This window comes from Pteronotus mesoamericanus, unplaced genomic scaffold (assembly GCF_021234165.1).
Source record: "Pteronotus mesoamericanus isolate MK-2021 breed Mesoamerican mustached bat unplaced genomic scaffold, CSHL_Meso_final contig_116, whole genome shotgun sequence".
Taxonomy (NCBI): Eukaryota; Metazoa; Chordata; class Mammalia; order Chiroptera; family Mormoopidae; genus Pteronotus; species Pteronotus mesoamericanus.
In genome coordinates, this window is record NW_026555027.1 from 33,084,484 (window position 1) to 33,108,887 (window position 24,404).

Consider the following 24,404-nt stretch of genomic DNA (forward strand, 5'->3'; position numbering starts at 1 on the left):
TAAAAACCTCCTATACCAGACTTTTGGCAGCCTAGGAATGTAACACATTTTTAAAACTAGAGATCTGCTTTGCCCTCCTCATTTCTGGCTTCCAGGTCTGCTTTGTGGATGAATCTACACTGAGTTTGTGAGCTGCTCTCTAGACCCACAGCCCAAGGGAATTCCTCTCCGGAGGCGGGCTTCTTCCTCAGCTGTCAACATGTCTTCATTAGCAAATCAGAAAGCTAGGAGAGCACACTTCGATGCCAACAGCCCTAAGACACACAGGAATGCCAGATATCACCTGGGGACTTTTAAATAAATTTCTAACCTACAAACTATTTGACTGAGAAATGATTGCTTCCAAGCTGTTGAGTTAAAATTTTCTCAGATTGAAAGCTTTTAAGTTCAAATGTATTCCCCACAGAGCACCATAACGTACAACTGTTAATGCAACTATAAATATTTAATAAAATAGAATGTGTCCATTATCACAAATATTTAAAAAAATACCAAATAAAAAGAGACATTTTTTCTTACTAACATGGCAAAGGTTAAAAAAATCCTCATGCTGATGATGGGGTCAAAGAAGTAATACTTTTATACACTGATGGTGGGATGTGAATGGACATACATATTTTTGTAAAGTAAACATATCATGTGAAAATAATCAAGTGTAAAAATGTTCTTTTTTCAGGAGCATCCACTGCAGTTTTATTTGTAGTGGTAAAAACTGGAGACAACCTAAGTGTTCAAAAACAGGAACAAAGTTAAATGAATTATAGGGCATTCAAAGAAAAAAATAGTGAACAAACATTAAAATATGATTCTAAAATAATATTAAGGACATAAAAACTACTCAGGACATAATAAATTAAAGCTAATATAATTGTGTATTAAGTATGATATAATTTCATTTATTTACTAAAATTTTTAAGTATGGCTCTATGTACAGTGGGTTTAGGAATGATTTCTATTTTCATCTTTTCTGTGGCCAGCATGTATTCCTTTAAAATCAGAAGAAAAAAAAGTTTCAAAACAAAACATGCACCTGTCTGTGGCCAGGAAGAGCTATCCTTGGTTTTGTGTTTATGCTTCTGTGCATCTTCGCTATGCTACTGTTTTAGGATCTGTTCTCCACACAGAATTAGATTAGCTGACATTATCATTACCATTCCATTCACTTTGAGGATTCAATTTTCAGGCCCTGAGAAAGCTTTAATTTGATTATGGAATCAACCTAACAGCAGGTTTGAATGACCTGGAGCCTGGAGGTGGGCGGGATTCTCCTAGTTGCTACGGAAGTTTAGGCCAGCATCCCGACTGGGGGGTGGGAAACAAAATCTGTCCATAAAGCAAATATGTCAGTCCTTTGACTTTGGCTTCTCTTAGCTTGGTTTTCTTTCTTTCCACATTGACCTCCACCAAAAGCAACTAATTCTGGTAATTTCATGGACTATTCTAAGAATCCTAATTATTCTCAACAGGTTTATTGTAAAAAACACGCAAAAACATCCCTCCTCTCAAGCCCCATGCCCTCTTTAGCTGTTGCCATGCTGTGGCTGGCTCTACTTCTTCATATCCTGCCAGCTATCAGCCATCTCCATTAGGCTTTCCATGTCTTCCTAGCCACCAAAATTCCTTTTGCTGAGGTCATCAATGGTTTCCATGTTGCTATAGCCAATGAATGCATTTTAGCCCTCATCTCCCTCACTTGACCTGTCAGAGGCATTCAATGCAGTTGTTCAAGTCCTTCTGAACCACTGTCATTTCCTCTTACAGCAGTGAGAGCTATGGGTTGTGTGTGTGTGTGTTATGTGCAAGCTATGTTGTACTTTCCTACCACTCTTCAGGAATAACTTGTGATTTTTTTTCTTTTTTTTTCAGTATAAGGGAATTTTAAGAGGAAGAACACACCCTCCAGAAGATCCTTACTGCTGGTACATTTTTAGTTCTTAATATCATGCCTACCATTAAGTAAAATCACAATGATACTTAGATGAAGCCCTGTGTTAGTGTGAGTCAACATCAAGAAACCATGATGCTGGAATATCTGGGACGTCTTTGCTGAAAGAGTGGTCTAAAAGGAGAAAAGTGACTAACTGCTCTTTAGTTCAACATAAAAAAGGGAGACATTGGATTGACACTTATGAACAAGAATATAAATATTCCCTAAGGTAGATGGTCAGATGGTTTATAAACTTTTGGGCCCGTCAGGACAGTTTGGTCATCTTTGCTCTCTGGCCCAGGCGTGGAGTTGACCTGGGACTGCTGTCTTCTTTGCGATCTGAAGCTCAGGTCGAAAGTGGAAAGTCCCCTTGCTGAGTGAGGCTGGTAGCCCTGCTGTCCTGGTGCCTTTGACCTCCTCCTTTTCCCCAGAAGACACCAGTCCAGATCTGACCTTTTTTTTAAAGCCTCCTCTAGAATAAATGTCCATGATGCCTGATGTTTAGAATCAGCCCAAGAAGAGCCCACTTTACTATGTTCTGCATCAATGACAGCCGTAAGCTCATGGACTTCTGTCTATAAGAAGCACAATCTTTCAAGAACCCAGTGGGATGGGAAAGGGGAATGGGCCAAATTGTATTTCATACAGGACCACCGAAGGGTACCCCAACAAATGAGTGCCTGTGTTCAGAGCCTGAGATTGAGAATATTTAATGGGTCCATCTGTCATAGCCAAGTGCTTACAGTATAAGTCCTTCCTGCTTATGGTCTGAGTCTGACCAGGACCCCCATTCCATTTGGTTAGTGAGAAATCTCTAAATAGGCAGGGGTGGACTCCTCTTGAGGCACAACACAGGATTAAAACAGCCCCCTATTATTTTGATCTCTCAGGTTTATTCTGTTGCAAGTGGATAAAAGGTAAAGTAGACTAAAAGAGAATCTCTTATTATGAGGCTAAAAACTGAGATGTTAAATAGTTACACGTCTAAAATGCAAATCACAGTGCTTAAAAAAGAGTATTTCCCTCTCTGTCTTCTGTGTTTGCACATTTGAGGTAGAAATATTTGTTCATGCTCCCCTATGTGCCAGCGGCTCCCTATAGAGTATTTTGGGTAAACTTCACCAAAAAATTGCATCGCTTACATATGCTTACTATGTACTAGGCATGATTTTAACTGATTTACATATGTTATTCTTGCAACAGCCCTATGAGGGAGATATTATTTTTAACTCTTTCCAAATTAAGGGTGAGGAAATAAGCATAGAGTAGTTAAAGCACTTGTTCAAAATGATACAGCTAGTAACTAGCAGAGCTGGGATTTGAACCCAGGCAGTGTAGCTCCAGAGCAGTGGACCATCTAGGACAGGACTGTCCTGCAGAACTATCTGGGATGATGAAATGCCCTTATGCTGTCCAGTGTGGTAGTCATAATCACATGTGGCTATAGAATGCTTGAAATGTGGCTAGTACAACTGAAGTACTGAGTTTAAATTTTACTCAATTTTAATTAATTTAAATTTAGATAGTCACATGTGGCTAGTGGCTATCACATCAGACAGCATAACTGTAGAGTCTGTGTGTAATAACTTACAAAATAACATCAGTACAGTGACGGTATTCTTTACAGAAGAGGATGCTGGGTGTCAGAGAATTCGGGGCATGTATCGAAGGCTCTACAACTAGTATGTGGGCGGGCCAGGATGTCAGGCTCTAAAGCCACATGCTCTGGTCATCAGAGGTGCACTGTCCCTGTCCCCCTTCCTTCACAACCAGTTCACTCTCCTGGCTCTTCACCTCTTTCCAAACAGAATCAGAAAGCATATCTTTATTTCTTCACTCCTATCGAAGTCTCTTTTTCCTTTCCTCTATTATTAACGCAGTAACAGTAGAACAGCACTTTGTGGCAGAACATCACGCTACATGTGTGGGGGTGAGTCATGGCCCATAGAGCTTAACTGACCAAATTGAAACAGCTTAACTTAGTAGTAGGTGGTGTATTCATTCTTAACATTCTTAAGGACTTATCCCAAACTGTTCTTTTGTTGCTTCTCTCGGTTATTCTTCTCTCCAATCTACTACAATTCTTTCATCCTTGAGAACAAAATATATGCCACATAATCAAAAGAGCCTTTGCTTAAAAGTACTAAAGTGTTATCTGCTTCAAGTTTTATTATTTAATTTGAAATTGTCCCAGCTCCCCGTAACCTCTGCCAAAAAGTCTTTCAATTAGGTTCACATTTGCTAGTATTATTATTAAAGACAAAATACACAATTATTTATAGTTTTGGAGACTGTCACTTTTTCTGAAGTATGGTTTTGAATAAACCAACCTTATATCAACCCACGGTGAGCCAAGCACAGTATCTTGTACCCAGTAACCTTTCAACAACGATTAACATTTAATTGATTTGCCTTCCTCTACCTTCCTTCAGTGACTTAAGGACTCATGAATAGGAAATCTTGCTTTAACTATCTGGCACGAACAGAGAAAATAGACAGGTTCAATAGTTAGGTTCAATAACAACAAAAAGCCACATTCAAATATGAGTGCACCCAGGCTTAAAGCATCTAGGCAATCCTTTTTGACATTAGAAGAAATCCTGTTTCTTCATCAGACAGTAGACTGCCCACCTGATCACAAAATACTACCACTCTCTTATCTGAAGATGAAGACTCACCCAGCACCCAGGCAGAAGGAGGCAGAATCTAATGTTTCCTGGTAGAGGGGGGGCAGTCCAGTATTTCCAATGACCTGGAAAGTAGGAGTCTGCTGGAAAGCAGCTTGTGGAGAGACTGAGGAGGACTCTTTTAAGACACTGAAAAAATGGAGAGAAAGGGCATTTGTGTTTGGGTCTCTTTGATGCTTCCAATTCCCCTGTGACACACACTGCACTTCTTGGGCCCTAAATGATGATCGATCTAAGCCAGTACGGCCAAACCGATGTACTTAAAAATCTAGAACATTGACATAAATTAGTATTCTCATTTCCACAGACTCATTTAGAGGATAAGTTCGCATGGTGGTGTGACCAGAGAAGGAGAAAGGAAAAAACAAGACACTTTTTAATTTCTCAAGATACGAATTCTAGCATTGCACTTTTAAATAGCAGCTCTTTCTACTCCCAAGCAATCATCCTTCAATCCACTTCCTGGAGCAATCCCACTGACAAACCATGCTCATCCCTGGTGTGCCCACCCATAAAGCAATCAGAAGCGAGGCACTGGTGGACACTTGGCTCTGCAAGGTAATTTGAATCAGCCTTCATTAGTCCAATTAATATTTTTTCTCACTGAAGTCTGGAATTGAATTAGTATTGCTGGTGAAGGCTGTTGAGCCATGAATAGTGTCACATGCAGGGGGGTGATGTGCTGATCTCCTTGGTCTCTGAAGTTAGACTCCCAGAGGTTTGTAGCCCCTTAGAATAATTTTGAACCATGTGAGTCAACTGGGAGCTTCTAAAAAATAACAATGTCCAGGTTCACTACCAAAAGATTTGTATTTCATTGGTTTGAGGTGGGAACCTGACATCAGTGATGTCTAAGGGATCTCTAAGTGTGTCCGAAGTGTAGTCCCCGGGGATGGAGCAACTAGCAGCCCCAGGTTGCCAGGATCTCCATCTTTCCCTCCTCCTCCCTTGGCCCCTCCTCCTTACTGTCTCCTGCAATAACTCAATGAACCAAATAAGGTAGCTTTCACGTTCTGATGTGGATGGTTTTGTTTTTTTTAAAGAACATAAAAACATTTTTCATCTCATAAACAAAACAATATATACCTATTGTAAATTCAGACATCTTAGAGAGATCTAAAAAAGAAAGCCAAAACCACTCATTGTATTCCACTAGAGATAAGAACTTTATTTTAGTGTATGACTTTCTAGAATATTTTCTAGAAATATACGTATTTCTACAAACCAAATATATATATATATTTGGTAACTCCACTTCTAGAAATTTAAGGTAAGGGATTATATGGAAATGTCTGCAAAATATATGTTTACATTATTTTGTTTACTGTAACATTGTTTACATAAACAAAATAATGAGAAGGCCTTCAATTTCCATCAAAAGAAAATTCAACTAACTGTTGAATAGACATAAAATGAGCAACCCTTGCAGCTCTTTAAAATGATGTATATCTACATAACTGTCTTGGAATGATATCTCTGATACATTAAGCAGTCCATGTAATAAATGGATTAATTGTGTCATTATTCATTAGAGTCTGTGCCCCTTTTAATCTCTGAGCTCCATGAAGGCACAGCCTGTGTGTGCCTTGGGCACTGCAGAGTCTCCAGCATCAAGCCAGGGCCCTGTGGCAAGTAGGTGGCACTCAGGACACAGAAATGAATAAGTGAGTAGACATATGTTATAAAACACTGTGTAAATGCTTTCACATTCAGTTATGCAAGAAGTGCAGGCATTAGTGTTCCCATCTTACATGAAAAAGAGAGGTCTGGAGAGTTAAAGTGATGATACACCCCAAATCCAGACTTGAACACTAGGCCAGTCCCCTGTCTGCTTCTCTAGACTGTTCCTCTACAGTTTTCATACTCAGCCTGAGCTGAGGAAGTGTAACACTTACTACGATCTCAGAAATTAAAAGTTCTAACTGTTATCCCTACCTGACATCCTAGGGAAAGTCACTTGGCTTAAAGAGTAATGTGAAAATTGCATTCTTTGAGAATAAACAATGGTTACCCCAGTCACGTCCAGGATAACCATTGTACTTTTTAAATATGAGCAGGGCGGAAAATAAATGAAGATCAATCAGCAAAAATCACCTTTCACCTAACCATGGAGGCACAGGAAACCTGGATGAGAATGAAGACGGAAAGCTCTCAAGCTCTTCACAAGGAAATCTTTATAACTGCAGGGCAGAGGCCTGATGGGTGAAGGCTTGAGTTTAGGGAAGTGTCGAAAGCTGGGATTGCTGTGGTTTTACCTGCCTTTGATTTCACATGCTGAGGGGAAAAGCAGAAGGTCGTGAGTTATAATTAAATGATGGTTGTGACTGGGCATGTGTGTAACGAGGGGCTGATCTGAAAACTGGTTAATGGTCCTCAATACTGTTATCCTCAATGATAGCTTTTTAAACAGTGCACATTGCATTACAAATGTGATGGGGTTATACCAATTTCTATACTGACGTAGAATTTATAGATAAAAAATCAAACCACAAGCATTAAAGAAAAATCAATATAATGCCTTCATATGATGAAAAACTAGAAGGAAATAAATAATTTGTAATAAAAATTCTCTTCAGGTTGTAAAAGCTCAAGCAAAATATAATGAAGTACTCAAACTCGCATCTATGCACCGAACCACTGTGATCTCAGCAGCCACAAAGGATGAAGTGGTGGGGTGTTTCCCATTTAACCCCACATGATGAGGGGCTGGAGGTAGAGTGATTTTCTGAAAACTTCCAAATTCAACCCAATACCACCTTTCCTTGTTTTGTATCTTTCAGTTGCCTTTCTGAAGATTTCAGCACATATAAATTTTTAAAATTGAGGCATGATTCACATACCATTCATCCTTTAAAAGTGTATAATTCAGTGTTTTTTTGTATATTCTTAGAGTTATATAACCATCACAATTATGTAATTTCACAATGTTTCTATTAGTCTCAAAAGAAACTCACACCCATGAAGAGTTACTATCCACTGTCCTTTCCCCAGCTCCTGGAAACCACTAGTCTAGTATTTTTTTTTGTCTCTATTGATTTGCTTATTTTAAACATTTCATATACATGCAATAACACAATATGTGTGGCCTGTTGTGTCTGTCTTCTTTCACATATCCTAACAATTTTCAAAGTTCATACATGTACCAGGGCTTTATTTTTTTTATGGCTGAATAATATTCCATGGCATGAATATATCACATTTTGTGTATGCATTTATTAGTTGATGCCATTTTGGTTTATATTTTTTGGCTATTATGAACAATGTTGTTGTGAACATTTTTGTACAATTTTTTTGCATGGACATATGTTTTCAAGTCTGTTGGAGATATACTAGGAGTGGAAGTATTGGGTCAAATCTATGTTTACCATTTTGAGGAACTGTCAGACCGTTTCAAGATGGCAGCAGCATTTTATATTCCTATCAGCAATATATGAAGTTTCCAATTTCTCCACATCTTCATCAACATTTGTTATTTTCCATCTCCATCTCTTTTTTACTATAAACATCCTAGTGAGTGTGAAGTGGCATCTCATTGTGGTTTTTATTTGCATTTTCCTAGTAACTAATGAGCATCTTTCATGAGCTTATTGGCCATTTGTATATTTACTTTAGAGAAATGTCTATCCAGATCCTTTGCCTACTTTAAAAATTGGGTTCTTTGTCTTTTTATTGTTGTGCTGTAAGAGTTTTTAATATAAATATTTTACATATATATTTCCTAGATATTAGACCCTTATCAGATACAAGATTTGCAAATATTTTCTCCCATTCTGTGGGCTGTCTTTTCACTTTTTTGATGGTATCATTCGCAATGCAAAATTACTTGGATATAATATAGTCTGATTTACCTATTTTTTTCTTTCGTTGTTCATGCTTCATATCTAAGAAACTATTCTTAATCCAAGGTCACACAGAGTTATGCTTATGGTTTCTTCTAAGAATTTTATAGTTTTAACTCTTAATTTAGGTCTTTGATCCGTCCTGAGTTTATTTTTGTATACGATACGAGACGACCCTCATTTCATTCTTTTGCATGTGGTTATCCAGTTGCCTCAGCACCATTTGTTGAAAAGACTATTCTTTCCCCATGTAATTATCTTGGCACCTTTGTCAAAATCTATTGCCCATAAATGTAAGTGTTTATTTCTGGACTCCTGACTCTTCCTCATGCTGCCCATTGCAGTTAGTCTAGCATTATCACAACCCCTGTCAACTGAATGGCAGCATGTCTCCCAATTTAAACTTCTCATAAGGATCCAGTACACCCTCAGGAGGCAATGCCCTGAGGAGAGCCACCTCTCTAAAGTTACCTTCTGTACCCTTCAACCTACTTCTTTCCCGGGCTCCTCCAGCCCATCTCCCATGTGGCTAAGACACATGTCTTTTCCAGGTTATTCTTTGTTTGAAAGCTTTCAATGGCTCCTGATGCCCTGTGAGCTGAAGCTTAAACTATCCAACATGGCCCATCAGCTCCGTACCTCCCAACTTGTCCTGTATGCCACATGGCCTATGGAACTGGCCTTGCCACTATATGCTGCCCCTCCGTCGGGCACACGGACAGGAAATCACATTAATCCTTTACGACCAGCTCCGTCAGCTCCCCTGGAAGCCTGTGTGTCTCCTCTCCAGCTGATGGTGCCCTGCTTTAAGCTCCCAAAACGTCTTCGGGAGACCTCCATTCTGACATTTATTATTCTAAATGCAAGAGCTGGATTTTCTTTCCGCCACTGGCCATGAGTGCCCTGCCTGGTTTACTCTGGCTCCACCTCACTGTTCAGCACGCTGCCTGGCCGCTGTTGGGGTCAGTGAATTTTGAGTGAAGGAGTGAATCAGTACTGCTCTAAGTTCTCCTTGAGGAAACTGCTCCAGTTCTCAGGGGACACTGATCATCCTTGAAGCTCACAGAGATGTATTACCATTTATTTATATAATACGCATGTCTTTATTTGAGAAGATAGACAGGGGTCTGTATGTGTAATTCTAGGGAGTAGGGAAGGAAGCTTCCAGTTTATAACATCATCATCGTCATCATTACCATCATCAACAACAGAAAGTTGTCCAAATACTAAAAATTCTGCACTGGGGCATAACCTTTTTGTCCCATAAAGAAAGAGGCAGTTTAAAACCTGAGTGCCTCATGTGAGATATTCAGAGACAGTGGAAATGTCTGATGGAAGATAAGCAGAGGCTATGGAGAGATGAGGGGGCCTTAGGGACCTAAAAGAAACTGTAGTGCAGGGGAACCTAAAAAGAGAACAGTTGGAAGAATGTGTTTGTCTGAAGCGGCAGCTGCTGTATTTAAATGACTTGTTTGCAAACATTGTCATTGGAGTCAACCTCGGACACCCTTCCTCCTGTCACAACTCTGATGCCCAAGCTGCCATTAAGAACTTTTTTTTTGCAGGACTTGACATTTTAAAATTACTTTTTTTCTCTCCACATTAATATACATAATATTAAATCTTGAGAAGTATGGCTAAATAAAAAAGAAACATTTATCGCCGTGAATTCCACTCTCTATAGATGGCACTGTGAATATTCTAGGGTACCTGCTCCCAGTCACTTTCTCTCCAATATTTAATCCCTCCACAGTGTGACTCTGATAGTCACTGAGTAAAACTGCAAATTTCAAAACAAAACAAAACAAAACAAAAAGGTAAGTGCAAAAAGAGGGTAAAAGAGGAATGTGGAGGAGTTTGCCAGCTCTCCTCTGTCCAGGGACTGTGCGGGGCATGGCTGGGAGTGATTACAGTATTGATTCCATTACATCTTGCACTGCACAGCCGTGACGTCAGTAATGCAATTCAGCATGATCAGAATGAAATTAACCATGAGTCAGATGGCAGCTCCCTGCTTTTTAAGCTAAGGAGAAATGGATTTTGTCAAAGTTTATTAATTCAACATTTTCTCCTCTATGTCTGTGTTTCATTTATTCGGCACCAAGTCCAAGGGGCCATGTTGAAACTTTTCCTTGAGCTCCACAAAGGGCGAGTACCAGGCGTGTGCGAACTCTCTGGCATGGCTTCCCTCCTTTCTTCCCACAGCATCCACCCACTTTGGCCTTCAGCCTTCAGGCCACAGCTGCCTTGGCTACCCTGCTTTCAGTTCTTCCTTTGCATCCGTGGCTCCATGGTGGATGCTGCTCCAAAAGCCCAGCCCTGGGTATTACCTCTTTGCTCAGGAACTTTCAATATCTCCCTGGTGCAAAAAGAATGAAGTTCATAGCCTTCTCTTTACTTGTCTACCTTTCCAGTCATATATTCTGTTACTCTTAGATGGGTCCAGTGAAAGTAACCTCTGAAGAGGCTGCCTAGCACTTTGAAAAATATTTTCTTTCTTTCCTCCCTCCTTTCCTCCCTCCTTTTCCTCCCTCCCTCCCTCCCTCCCTCCCTCCCTCTCTCTCTCTCTCTCTCCCCCCTTCCTTCCTTCCTTCCTTCCTTCCTTCCTTCCTTCCTTCCTTCCTTCCTTCCTTCCTTCCTTCCTTATCACCCAAGGACATGCTTATTGATTTTAGAGAGAGGGGTAGGGAGGGAGAGAGAGAGGGAGAGAAATATTGATGTGAGAGAGAAACATCAAGTACGTGCCCCAGTGGGGATCGAACCTGCAACCTTAGGTATGTGCCCTGACAAGGAATCAAACCTGTGACCTTTTGGTTTAAGGGACGACACTCCAACCAACGGAGCCATACTAGCCAGGGCTGAAAAATATTTTATTTTTTTTACCTAATTAGGAAATTTATACTTTCTTAATACTCATTGTGATAATTTGGAAAATCTGGAGAGTGTAAAGAAAATAATAATTACCCATGTCACATTGCCTAAAATTAGGCACTGTTAACTAACATTTTGGTGTAAAATGGTTCAAAATTATGCCCCAACTGTACATACAATATTGTATTCTGCTGTTTTTACTTATTATGTTACAGACACTTGCTCAGATCATTAAAATATCCTTATAAAATGTTATTGGAATGGTGGTTCAGTGTTCCATTGTATAGTTGTGACACAATTGATGTAATCATCTGTCTATTGTTGGTATTGTTACACATTTAGGTTTCTACCAAACTTTGACTATTATAAATAATGCTAAAATCAACTTGCATATGAATTTTTAATGACATTTTTGTTTGCTTAGAAGAAATTCCTAAAAGATGGCCCCCTATAACTCTCCTGCCTATTATTTTTATAATTGGAGTATTTGTTTTACCTCTCTACCAAATGCACATCTCTCCAGTGCAAACTGGCAAAAAGCTCTGCCCATAGTGGGTGCACTGCAAATAATGGTCGAATTAAAAGACAGTTCACCTTCGTGTGTCTCAATTTTATTCAGCAGTTTCCTTCATTTGTAAAATAAAGGTGTTAATTATATTATCTTTTAGACAGGATGTTTTATGGTTTTTGTGCCTTCAGAACTTAGCTAATAACATATCTAAGATGTGATATTCATGAATAATTGTTATCACAGCCCATTTCCAGTATGGGTCACTGATTTCCCATGGGGCTCAGGTTGCTGGCCGCCTGACTCTTGGGGGAACAATACAGCAAGTTGGGAAGTCCATGGGGTTTGCATTCCCTCAGCCCTGGCTTCAGTTTCTCCTTCGTGTGACCTTGCACAAAGGATCTTAGTATCTCTGGATTTCAAATCTCCTGTAAATCGTGCCTACTTTGCAGGGTGGATGGGAGAACTAAATTGGATAATTATGCAGGGCTCTTTGTAATAGTGGGTTTTAATTGTTGTAGCTATTATTGTAATATGCATTCCAATAAATCACTTAGGCATCCTGTGACCTGGATGGTGACACAAGAGTTTGATAGACCACGGTTATTCTTTGAGGAAGGCATTGGTCCTCTTTTTCAACGTCAGCACAGTGAACGGTGAATTGCTATGTAAGCCTATTTTCTGCATGTGTATTTTTAACAGCAGAGTGTAGACACAGGGCCTATTCAGGCATTCCTTAGAAAATCTAAAGGAACTAGGTATTGGTTTGGCCCCATTATAGACAGACACAGACACACCAAAGGAAACCAATTCTTTGTTTTTTTAGGTAAATTATGTCCAGATCAACATTGTATTCACCAAAATATAGCCTATTAGGCTCTCCCCCGCTCCCATTACAACCTCTGTAACAAAGATAAAATTAAAACTACTAAGATATTGAGGAGAAAAGCAAGAGAAGGATGCTAGAAGTGCCCAGAGGAATAAATGAACAAATGGGAGCCTCATTCAAGAAATAGCACCTGCCCCACAGGGTAGTTGTGAGCAATGACATAAAATTATGTGAGTGCATATCATAGTCCAGGCACCTTGGAAGGGCTAAAGAAACAAACCCAGATAAACCCTCGAACCAACCTTTTTATTATTTAAAATATTATGGCTTCAAGCCAGGAAGTTTTCAATCAGCCTTCATTTGTAACTGTCCCTGAGTTATGTAATTCCATACTGATTTTAGGAACACTGCATCTGGAGTTGCCTAATTTTCTTACCTAGAGAAGTTCAATCCCATTTATTGAACTCTTAACAAGTGCATTCTGTGTCAGGCACTCTCCTGGGTGCTGGGCAGGAGATGAAGGGGATGAGGCCCCAGTCCTCAGGGATCTTATATTCAGCTGCTCTTAGTCTGTGTAGTGGAAATTAGATGTACCATTAGATGAGGACAGAAGACAGTAGTAAGAATGGAGATCTTGCCTCTAAGTATCTCCAGCCAAATCCCAGTTCTGTTACTGACTAGCTATGTGATCTTGTAGCTTGATCTCTACATCTGTTCGATTTTCTTCTTTTGTAAAAATGGAGTAATATCAGCATGTTCTTCAAAAGTACTATTGTAGGGATTAAATGAGATGCTCCATGGAACTTCCTTAGAAAATGCATGTTTATAGCATCAGTAAATGTTTAGTACTATTGAGAGGCAAGAGCCTTGATTTCTAGTCCTTCCTTTTTCACTAAATAGTTGTGTAATCTTACCTCTGAATCAAAGTGGAAGGATGGATATCAGCCTCTTATTGGATATAATATTTGTGAATATTTTCTCTCATTCAGTAGGTTGTCTTTGGTTTTTGTTTTTAAAATTTTTTAAAATTTTTGTTCAATTGCAGTTGTCCCTGTTTTTCCCCCAGTACTCTCCCCCTGCCCTACTCACCCCATCTCCCACATTCAATCCATCCCTTGTTTTGTTAAAGGTTTCCTTCACTGTGAGGAAGCTTTTTGGTTTGATGATGTCTCATTTGTTTATTTTTGCTTTTGTTTTCCTTGCTTTAGGGGACATATCCAAAAAGATATTACTCAGACTGATCTTAAATAGTTTACTTCCTATATTTTCTTCTAGGAGTTTTATGGTTTCAGGCCTTACATGTAAGTCTTTAACCAACTTTGAGTTTATTTTTGTATATGGTGTAAGGGAGTGGTCCAGTTTCATTGTTTTGCATGTATCTGTCCAGTTTTCTCAACACCACTTGTTGAAGAGACAGCTGTTATTCTAGAAGAGACTGCTGTTATTCTAGTGTATATTATTACCTCTTTTGTTATAGGTTAGTTCACCTTATGAGCAAGGGTTTATTTCTGGGCTCTCTATTCTGTTCCATTTATTTATGTGTCTGTTTTTGTGCCAGTACCATACTCTTTTAATTACTATAGCTTTGGATACCCAAAATATAAACAAAACTCCTATAACTCAATAAAAAAATGAGCAATCTGATTGAAAAATGTGCAGAGGGCATGAAAATACATTTTTTCGAAGAAGACATATAGATGGCCAACAGACATATTGAAGAGATGTTCAGTATCACTCATCATCAGAGAAATGCATATCAAAACCAGAATGAGATATAGCCTCCCACCAAAATGGCTATTAAAAAGTCAACAAATAATATATGTTTGTGAGGATGTGGAGAAAAAAGAACAGAGATTCCTCAGAAAACTAAAAGTTGATATACTGCATGACCCAGCAATTCCACTTATGGGTCCTTATCTAAAGAAAATGAAAACAATAATTTGAAAAGATATATGTACTCTTATGATCACTGCAGCATTATTTACAATAGTCAACATATGGAAGTAACCTAATTATCCAGTGATGGATGAATAAAGATGTTATTTATACACACACACATGCATATACACAATGAAATACTACGCAGCAAAAAAAAATGAAATCTTGCCATTTGTGACAACATCGATGGCTCTAGAGGGCATTGCGCTGAATGAAATAAATCAGGCAGAGAAAGAAAAATACCATATGGTTTCACTTACATGAGAAATCTGAAACAAACAAACAGAAGAAAACAAAAACAGACTCATAGAAACTGAAACCAAAGGGATGATTATCAGAAAGAAGGGGTGGGGAGATGGGCGAAAAAGGGAAGGGGAATAATGGTCAGTAATATTGTGATAAGTTCAGACAGTGACAGGTGATTACTAGATCACACTGCAAGGTATAAAAATACTGAATTCTTATACACCTGAAACTAATATAACCAATATAAGATTGTGTGCCAACTAGACTTAAATACATTTAAAAAGAAAAGGGAAGGAAGCGGGAGCTGCACTGGCTGGGCTGGCCGGGCCTGACTATCAGGGGGAACTTGGGTTGAACTGCTCACTGGAGCCAAGAAGGTGCGTATCTAGGATACAGGAGCTTCCCTGGGGCATGTGAAAACTCCCCTGTCCTGTGGTTAAAGTCAATCGGAAACTGCAACAGTCCAGTTCAGGCAGGACTGCAGGACCCTTGGTGTTTAGAATATAAAATTTAGAAAAATAAAAGGGTGGGGTGGGAGAGATTAACTACTTAAATTTCCTCTCAGCTTTACAATTCTTAAATTCTAAATCCCCATTCTACTTTGAGCTTGCTGTGTTTTGTATACCGAGGTATCTGGGCAAATAGCCAGTTTTATGTTCGGATCACCACGGTAGATATGAATAGCACGGTAATAAGACAGTGTGGCTGAAAATCAAATAGAATTCACACCCACTTCGTATGAAAAATGTCAAATGACAGAGTTAAACATGATGTTTTGCCTACAATGTCATTCTGAATGGAGAATTACAAAGTTGGATTTCAATGATTGGGCTTTTATTCTGGCTATAAATATAAGGTTATAGTATAAGAATGGAGCGTTTAAGCTTCTCCTTACACCTTAAACAGAAGGAGTGGCAATTCCTCCCTGTTATAATAGTGCTTAGTCCTGGTATAAATAGTCCTCCCTGTGTGTGGCCTGCCCAGATGAAGGATGTGAGCTGTTGGTTTTCATGCTAGTCGCTGCCTGGCTGAGCGACTGTCTTGGGAGGTTTATATAGGAGTCCAACTACATGAAAATTGTCTTCATAAACCCACAAATGACAGTGCTTTCTAAACTGTACCTCACAGAATTATTAACATGTTTTTGACAATTGCCAGTATTGATACTGATGAAAGGCCCTATTTAAACAGCCTATTAGTGGTTTCAAAGCATTGTTTCAACTTTTTAAATTTGTCCAAGGGGAGAATATAGAATATAATTTTCTTTCTTAGGCGGATTGTTATTAAATTAAAACTGATTTCTTAAGCAATTGTGAGACAGTCTCCTGGCTACCAGAAAAGATATATTTCTCTTAATCAGTGGAACAAATTGGTTTCAGAAATACAGTGTTAGCCTTTTCCTTAAAAATGTTGTTTCTATAAAACTAATAATTAACTATTATTACAAAAATTTAGAAAGTAAGAAGACCTATAATCTACTACCTTCACATGCCTACTGTTACAGCAATTTTCAAATTATTTTTCTGTAGGACTTTGTAGCATTCACAGAATAATTTTTTTTTCTTTTTTCTGGCAAATCTTTTCTTAAATCCCTGAACACTCATTAGTTTGCATTATTTAAGAAAAGGATATTGATTAATCTGTGTCCTAATTAAATGTCATATATATTTTTTTAATTATTAATTCTAATACCTGGGTTAAAATCAAGCACATAGACTAAACTGACAACATACAGAGTTGCTCTTTCTCCCTTCTCTTTCTCCCTCTTTCTCGCTCTGTTGAATTTGGGAAACCACACTGAGGTGGTATTTATTAAGTGGGCCTTTAGTCCCACTTAATTACACGATGTGTAATTAACAACCAAATCAAACCAGACCCTTTCAGTTCACTGGCATTTCAGAGGTGAGAAGGATCAGCTTGGTCTTGGCCACCTCCCTGCTGTGTCTGAGTCATTCACTGGGATCGCTAGTAACCGGGAAGAAGAACTTTATTTCATTACAAATCACCAGTGGCAGAGCCGCCAGGGTCTTGTCCTGAAACAAGCGTGATTAGGATTGGGGTGGCTGAGTTGTGCGAGGGTTTTGCCTGGGTTTCCCGAGGTCTTATTATTTATTCCTCATTTCTTGTCACAAAACTGTGACCTCCAGAGAATTCCACTGTCTCTCATGGATTGTTAGGAACATTTTACTCTAATCCCTCCCCGCCCCCACCGCACCAAGGCCCTCTTTCTGCTCTGATACAGGGCTCGGTACAGTGCTTCGCCTCTAAAAACAAAACACTAAAACATTTAAATTTTGAAATATTTCAGACATAGGCAAAAATATAGAAGGTGATATTATAGCCACTCCTATTTATTAACATTTTTGCTTTTGCTCTCTCTTTCTGAAAAGAAATGGTCCCAGTTAACAGTTAACAGTTAAGGCTCTCCTATTTCTTCTCTTCCCTCTTTCTCTTGTAGACTCCAAGTAGAAATGTATGTGTCAAAATGGATTTCTTGTGGTTAACAGGGCCCAAATTCATAACCAGAGTCTAGCAGCCATTGCTGACTGAGGTCTCCCATGCACCTGCATTTTGAGAAAAGCCACAGACTGAGCTTTCAACCTCTTATACTGCTCCTGCTGCCTGAGTTAACCATTATAAGAAAGTTCCTTGTCTCCTCTTGTGATCAATGGACTGAGACCTGTTCCATCCAATCAGAACTGCACCATTATATCCTCATTTGCATTTTTACCAACCAATCAGAATGCCTGATACCAACCAATTAGAACTGTATGATTTGGACTAATTAGAAATGTATGATTTGAAAAGCTCATTTGCATCAAATGGGCCAAATTAGGGAACTGGGCAGAAACTTTCTCTATGAAAGACAGCCTCCTCTTTGTCTCAGTGGAGTACACTTTTAGTTTTCCACCAGAGGCTGTGCTTCCGCAGTTTGCAAACTGGCAAATCCTCAGCCTTGGGATGTTTATACCATGTGAGTAGTGTGCACTTGGACTTCAAACCCTTTCGTGGAAAGGCTTGAGCTCTTGATTTCTCATGCAAGAGGTTTTTTGTCCTAATGATCAGTGACCAAGGGGTAGGATTTCTCTAGTCCCTCATTTCATTGAGAATGAGGTTCTTTGAAGGTCATGGATCGAAGTAGGGGGTCTCAGTTCCAACTCTCTACCTCCCATGGGCCTGAATTCATGGTCCAACCTGCATAGGTCTTCAAATTTAAGTCCTTAAAATTAGTACCCTTTCTCAGGTCTTATAACCCTTCTCCCCGTCACTCTCGCCTGCAAGAACATACCCCTTCTGACTCTTTTACCTGAGACTTAATTCCCTTAGACTTAACTGGTGCTAATACTACTTCTGATAATACATATTATGACTTAAGTCCCTTCACAGTCTAGACCACACAGCTGTTAGCTCCCTGGGGACATGATGCTTTGCTCTTTTTTAGGGTTACTATTTTACCTAGCTAGCTTCTTGCAACTAATATGTGTTAATTGATCCACAAACTCCCCAGTGTGTGCAATTGCTGTGTGTGTATCTTCATGCAAAATATATAAGCTGCTTTCCACTTGAACTGATATAGCTGAGGATACTACAAATTTCAGATCCCTCTGGGTTCTGTGGCAAAATCACTGGACGAGGAATCAGAAGTCCAGGGTTTTAGCTTAATCTGTGGTAGAAAAATTGTGTGTCTTTAGACAAAATATTCTACCTTTCTCAACCTCAGTTTGTCTACAAAATGGGGATAGTATATCTACTTTGCCTGCCCTACTGAGCTGTGATAAGGATTAAATAATAAACGCCATGTGGAAAAGTGGTATGTGCTTTAAAAAGTTATTCATGGTGTATTTTTAATAATGTGTTGTTATTTTTTTATTGTTATCCAATTACAGTTGTCCCAATTTTTTCCCTTTTGGTATTGCATTTTTATTTCTGAGTAAGGACAAAGTAAACCACAGAGGAAGTAATACGATTTCCTAATTTCTTCTGGGAAATATTGCTTATTCTGGCATTGTCTTGTTGTCAGCTTTGCTACAAGAAATATTGTTTTAGTTTGTCAAACTGTCTTTAATGGTTTACATGTTGCCCAAAGGAGCCCTATTGATATTCTAGATGGCTTAGATAAAGCGTCATTGTTTAATGTTTAACTCAAAGAAATCCATTAAATGTCATACTCTCTTGTAGCAACATCCTTCCAGTTTTTTTCAAGTCAGTACAATATTTACCAGCTGACGTCTTTCTAAATAGAGATGGGGCTCACTTACATCTTGCTTCTGCTACCCTTCCCCACCCCCCACGAGTGTGCACTCAGGCCCTCTGTATTGACTCACACCCACAGACCTCCCGCCACACTAAAGATGAACTCACATCAGTTCAACAAACTCTGGTTCCTAAAGGTTGAGTGTAAAGCAAACTTTTGCAAATAGAATCTCATATTTTCATATTAAACAACACATATTCCCCCTTTGGTTCTGATCTGTATTCAGTCAACATTGGATTTAGTATCTATCTCTCTATCAAGTTCAGTCTCTGATAGACTGGCAAACATCCACTATTTAGAAATCCTGGTGATTTTTTTAAAAATTAAATAAAGGGTCCTTGCTGGTAATTATTTCCAGCGCTATCTACTATTAACGTTCTTGTAACGGGTTTTCACATAAGAGATATGCGTGGGTGTGTAATATTTATCTTTTCTTCCTATTTCACTTTTGAGTCATTACCCCTTTAAACACGTGGGTGACAAAAAATGGTGTTCAGGTCCTCTCTTCAGTGTCATAAGATAATAGAGTGCGTGCAGTGGAATGCTGGTAGAATAAACAGTTGTGGATGTCACCTAAGCCAGCCCTGACCAGTGGGCAATCACAGTCATATAAATGATAGTCTCTCCTGGAGAAAAGAATTATTTCCTGACTCATTTCCGGAGCCTCTGAAGTGGCACTTCCTGTTTGAGATCTGTTGTGCTGAGGTAAGATTTTAGCTGCTGGGTCCCGTGAAGGAGACATGTAGGGACTAGAAAGCACGCTCCCAGGTGCTGAAGCTGGAAGAAATAATTGGACCTGACACTCTCATTTCCTGGAAAAGGAAAGTGAAACCCAAAAGATGTGCCCAGGGTCACACTGCTTGTTAGAGGCTGTAGTCCCGGGATGCAGGAGGTCTGCCTCCAGTGCACTGGCTTTGGGTTCTATTTTATTCAGTTTAAGTTTTAATAGTTTATTCTTTTGAAGAAGACACAGGCCATAGTCTCTGAAGTCAGATGATCCATGTTAGAGTCATTGTCCCACCTGTTAAAAGTGTCAGTATTTCTGAGTCTTGGCTTTTTAAGAAAAAAAAATGGGCACAGTAATGCCCACCTTGTAGGATTATTGTGCTAGTTCATGTTAATGTATGTGAAGTGTCTGATATATACTAAAGTACGGTATTACTGTTATTATTCTAGGGTACAGGGTGGACCAACTGTTATCTCTAATTTTAATAGAAACTTGCACTTGCCATAGCCCTCTTTTGGTAACTAAATCTTTTCTCATCTCTCCAGGTTTGGGATCCATTAGATTCAGGTTCCATACAGGACTCTTTTGGGAATCATGTGTTCTTTTTTTTAAAGTATTTCCAACAACTGAATAATCTGGTGCTTGTTGCAGAATCCTGGATTATTAAGAAAAAAAAAAACCCTCTAGTCTCCTTAAGCTCTGAGGATGAGGAGAAATAGATTCTCACTTTCTATACCAGCCTGCCCAGCCTGGTTCTCTCTCTTCTGAGACAGTTGACCTTGAAATGTTAACCAGGTTCATATAGGAAGTAAGATACCCAAGCAGTGGGTCAAGAGCATTGGGCTGGGGTGAGGGTGGGGCAAGATGGCAAGGGAGGGTGACCCTACCCCAGCCTAACTTCAGCTGAGACGAGCACGGCAAGGAGCTGATAATTCTCAAGTGCAGTAGTATAGTTCAACAGACCAGAAGATAGGTGACTAATTCAGGGTCAGGTCCTTTCTTTAAAAGTGAGGCCTTCATGACTCTGATGACCTGGGGGATTTGAGCAGGCCAAGGGTAAAGAGAGGCAACTGCAGATAGGAGTCTGGGGCTGTGCGTGCACATGTCATGTGTGTAGTGGTTATTGTCAAGTTAAACTACAGCCAGACTTATGTGAACCACCTCCTTCTTTATTGCTTTTCTTGGGAAAAGGAGGTGACAACAATCACTTTGCTTGGCCAGCAGGCTGCAAGAAAGATGGTTGCCTAGAATATTTGGGAGCCGGCAACTTGGTGGAAAAAAGAGAGATAAAACAAGAAGTCAGAAGGGAGGCTGAGTTCACCTTTCTCTTCTTGTTGGTGTAGGGCTGAGGGTCACGAGCAGAATTGTGTGGACAAAAGCTGGCTGGCTAGGTCCTCCTTGTTCTGTCAATAGATAGATAACCTCAGCTCCTTGTCCTACTGAAGTGGCCCCTTCCCTGCTGTTACTACAAAAATGAAGAAAAAATGGGGTTAAACACAGCATCAAAGTAATGGGGGGCGGAGGGATGAAATGAAGGGCAGAAAAAAAAATGAGGAAGTCAAGACTTTAGGAACGTTGGCGTTTTGTACAATGGTCCATGCTGGAATTGAATTTAATTGAACGTGAGCCATGAAATGCATCTTTAAACTAATAATACGATGCTGATGTTATAAATGATCAAGCGGAAAAGAACCATGGCAGTCATCTCATAGATGAGGCATCTCAGGTCCAGAAAAGCAAAGGTGAGGCACACACAGCCAGAGAGGGGCTGACCCGGCTCCCCCATCCCAGCTGCATTTCCCCAAGGTGTTTCCTTGGTATTGTTCGCGGTCCAGGCAGGCAAAGCTCACCGGGCTTTACCCGTCTCTGCACTTCTGCCCATCCCACTAGCCCTTTCACCACTCGTAGAGGGCGGCTCCTGTCAGCTGAAGTCAGGTGTGAAGCCAAGGAGGGAGGGGCAATCTCTCTCTTCAGTCCTCAGAGTTATCTCATCTCAAACAAGGTTTGGGTGACATAGTTCAACACCAGCCAAGAAACAGCAACAATGGCCCCTGATTTTACAGCTATGAGACACTCTCTTTTCCTTGCACATTTTTCACAGTTTAATACCCTGACTTGACTTTTCTATTTCCACCCTCTGTCTCCCTCATTTATCCCACTCATTGTTGCCAGAACCTTCCGATACTCTCCTGGTCACAACTGCATGGCACTGAAACCTTTTGCGGTTCCCACTGCCTGTGGCTTAAAGCCTCATTTTCTTAGCTCGGCCTTCAAGTTCCAAGAGAAGGGTTTCACTCATCTTGTAGCCATTGAACTAGTAATGAAATGTTTCTCTAAAAAATTCCAAGCAGCTGAGCCCCAAACACATTCAGGTGGGTTCATTAAGAACACCAAAAACCAATCCTGAGACCTGTACTTTAACATTTAAAGCAAAGTTAAAATGGACCTCCCAGAGTGATGTGGCACAGTCCTGCTCTCAGTTTCACCTTAAACATTGCATTTGCAATTGATATTTTTCTATGTTTTGACTAGAAGCTGGCCCTGCCTGTAAGCTGAATTGTGAGATTAGGCTGCCAAATTGATTTCATTTTCTAATGACAGTGATTTCCTGTTGATTTTTTGTTTTGGTCTTAGGCTAGGAAAGGCTTGATGTCCCTTGTCTTAAGAGGAGGAAAGCACCTTAAAAAGCAAATTGTTTCCAGAATATAAATTAGGCCTCTAGGTTTGGTGGAGTTCTGATCATTAATGACTTCATGCTGATGCCTCTTGCAAGTGACTTTTGAAAACTGGGGACAGATTGAATGATTCAGAGATCAGAAAGAGCCAATTGTTTATTTACGTGTGAGATGTGCCTCTTATTCTCAACCCAGGGATACTGGTAAAAGCTTTGATTAGCTCAAAAGAAAGGCATCTTTTCTCAGTGCCCAGGAAGTACTCCTGTGTTTCCCACTCCTAACTCTCCCCTTCAAGGGGAAGTACATTAGGGAGAATGTAATTTTTCCCCTCCTTTCTTTGTTGATTTATTTTTTTTTTGTTTTTGCTCTCATTCAACATTTTCTTAACATGCTGTAGTCTATCAGCAAAATTAAACTTTAGATTTCTCTCAAATAGAACAAATGGCCTTTCAAATTATTTCCTTCCTTTCAAGTCCCCCATTCTGTCTGCTTAATAGCTATCCCTTCAGCCATCAGTTCTCCCCTTACAGTGTATTAGTCTTCCTGTACTATGTCTGGCTTTGGGGTAATCATGTAATCTCGGCCTTTGCTGAAAAAAATGAGTTCCTATAGGCAAACGAAAACACTAAAAGCTCTAGGATATTAATTTATTTTAAGTCTAAACATGTAGCCTGTGTCACTGACAGTTTAGGGCAAATTTACAGACCAGAAACCATTCACAGAAACCTTGAGGATCCCTTGTTTTTGTAAGCAGAATCTTGCATTCCATTGGTCCATTGGGCCTGTGATTTTGTTTATTTGACAATTATATTAAAATAATTCAATTCACTTCATTGATTAAGAAAACCAAACCAAAACAACCAGTCTTGATTGCAATCCTCCACATACTCTAAGAAATTGGGACTTGGTATTGTTTTTATTTTAGCAACAATATTCTAAGCAGTGGTTCCTCTTTTTATTAATAGTTCTTAGTCTGTATTTTTCCCCCCATTGTAACTTTGGTTTTTAGCATATTTGTTGAGTGAATGAATAACTAAATTTAAAAAAAGAGATGCTCTTTTTCTCTTTTTTAGATGGAGTGACAGAGGCCTAGGAAAGGTATGAATGATTTGCCCGGAGCCCCACACAGTCTTTGGATGTCTGGGTCTAATCCTCAGGGCCATGCAGGTAGAGCTGCAGAGTCATTCTCATTTATACAGGGTTGGTCTCTTTCAGAGAAAATTTTTGAATTGTGGATGGGCAGTATGGATGAAGAGGACTTTGGTGTTGGCAGAGCCTTTGAATCTTGGCCATAATCTTTTCTGGCTATGAGACCTTGGACAGGTCATTTAAATTCTATAATCCTCATATGTAGAACTGAGAAGATAATATCTGCTTCATAGGATTAAATGAATAATGGTAAGCTGTTCTTACTATTATCAGAAGTATTATGATGAAGTTATCTAATTATCCTTTAAGAAAAACACTCACTAAACCATCATATTGGAATTGCATGTGTAAGGAGATAACATTGTAATGCTCAATTGTCAGTTCTCCCCAGATTCTTAATGTACTGTGATGGCACCATTGTATTTATTCATAACTGTAGTTTGTAATAAACTTGGAGCAGGAAGGAAGAATACGGACTAGTCACTAAGATAGTAGTGAAAAAGAGAAGTCTTGTTTCTATTTTGACATTTAAGTTCTATAGTAGCATATTTTAGTTATCTGAACTAGGAATTTATTTCTGACACAACAGTCTATATTCATTCAGATTATTTTCTTCCTCTGTGTTCTGATGATGGAATAGAAAGTCTGTGTGGCTAGGAAGGAACTTACAATGAATCCCAAACAGTCTGTTTAGCTTGTGCCTGCTTGGAACCAGGATACCCTGTCAGCTCAAGGGAAAAATAAAAATAGTCA

General features: G+C 39.4%; 1 protein-coding gene across 2 annotated transcripts in view; it reads right to left on the reverse strand.

Moving 5' to 3' along the window:
* Positions 1 to 24,404, reverse strand: part of SLC7A14 (solute carrier family 7 member 14) — a 99,540-nt gene that overhangs the window by 62,640 nt on the left and 12,496 nt on the right. Inside the window, exon 1 of one of the 2 annotated variants that reach the window (XM_054576987.1) lies at positions 4,606 to 4,645. The exons of the other annotated variant lie outside the window; for it this stretch is intronic. The gene's annotated coding sequence lies outside the window, so the exon portion shown is untranslated. Of the gene's footprint in view, positions 1 to 4,605; positions 4,646 to 24,404 lie in introns of those variants that run through there. 2 annotated transcript variants of the gene reach the window in all.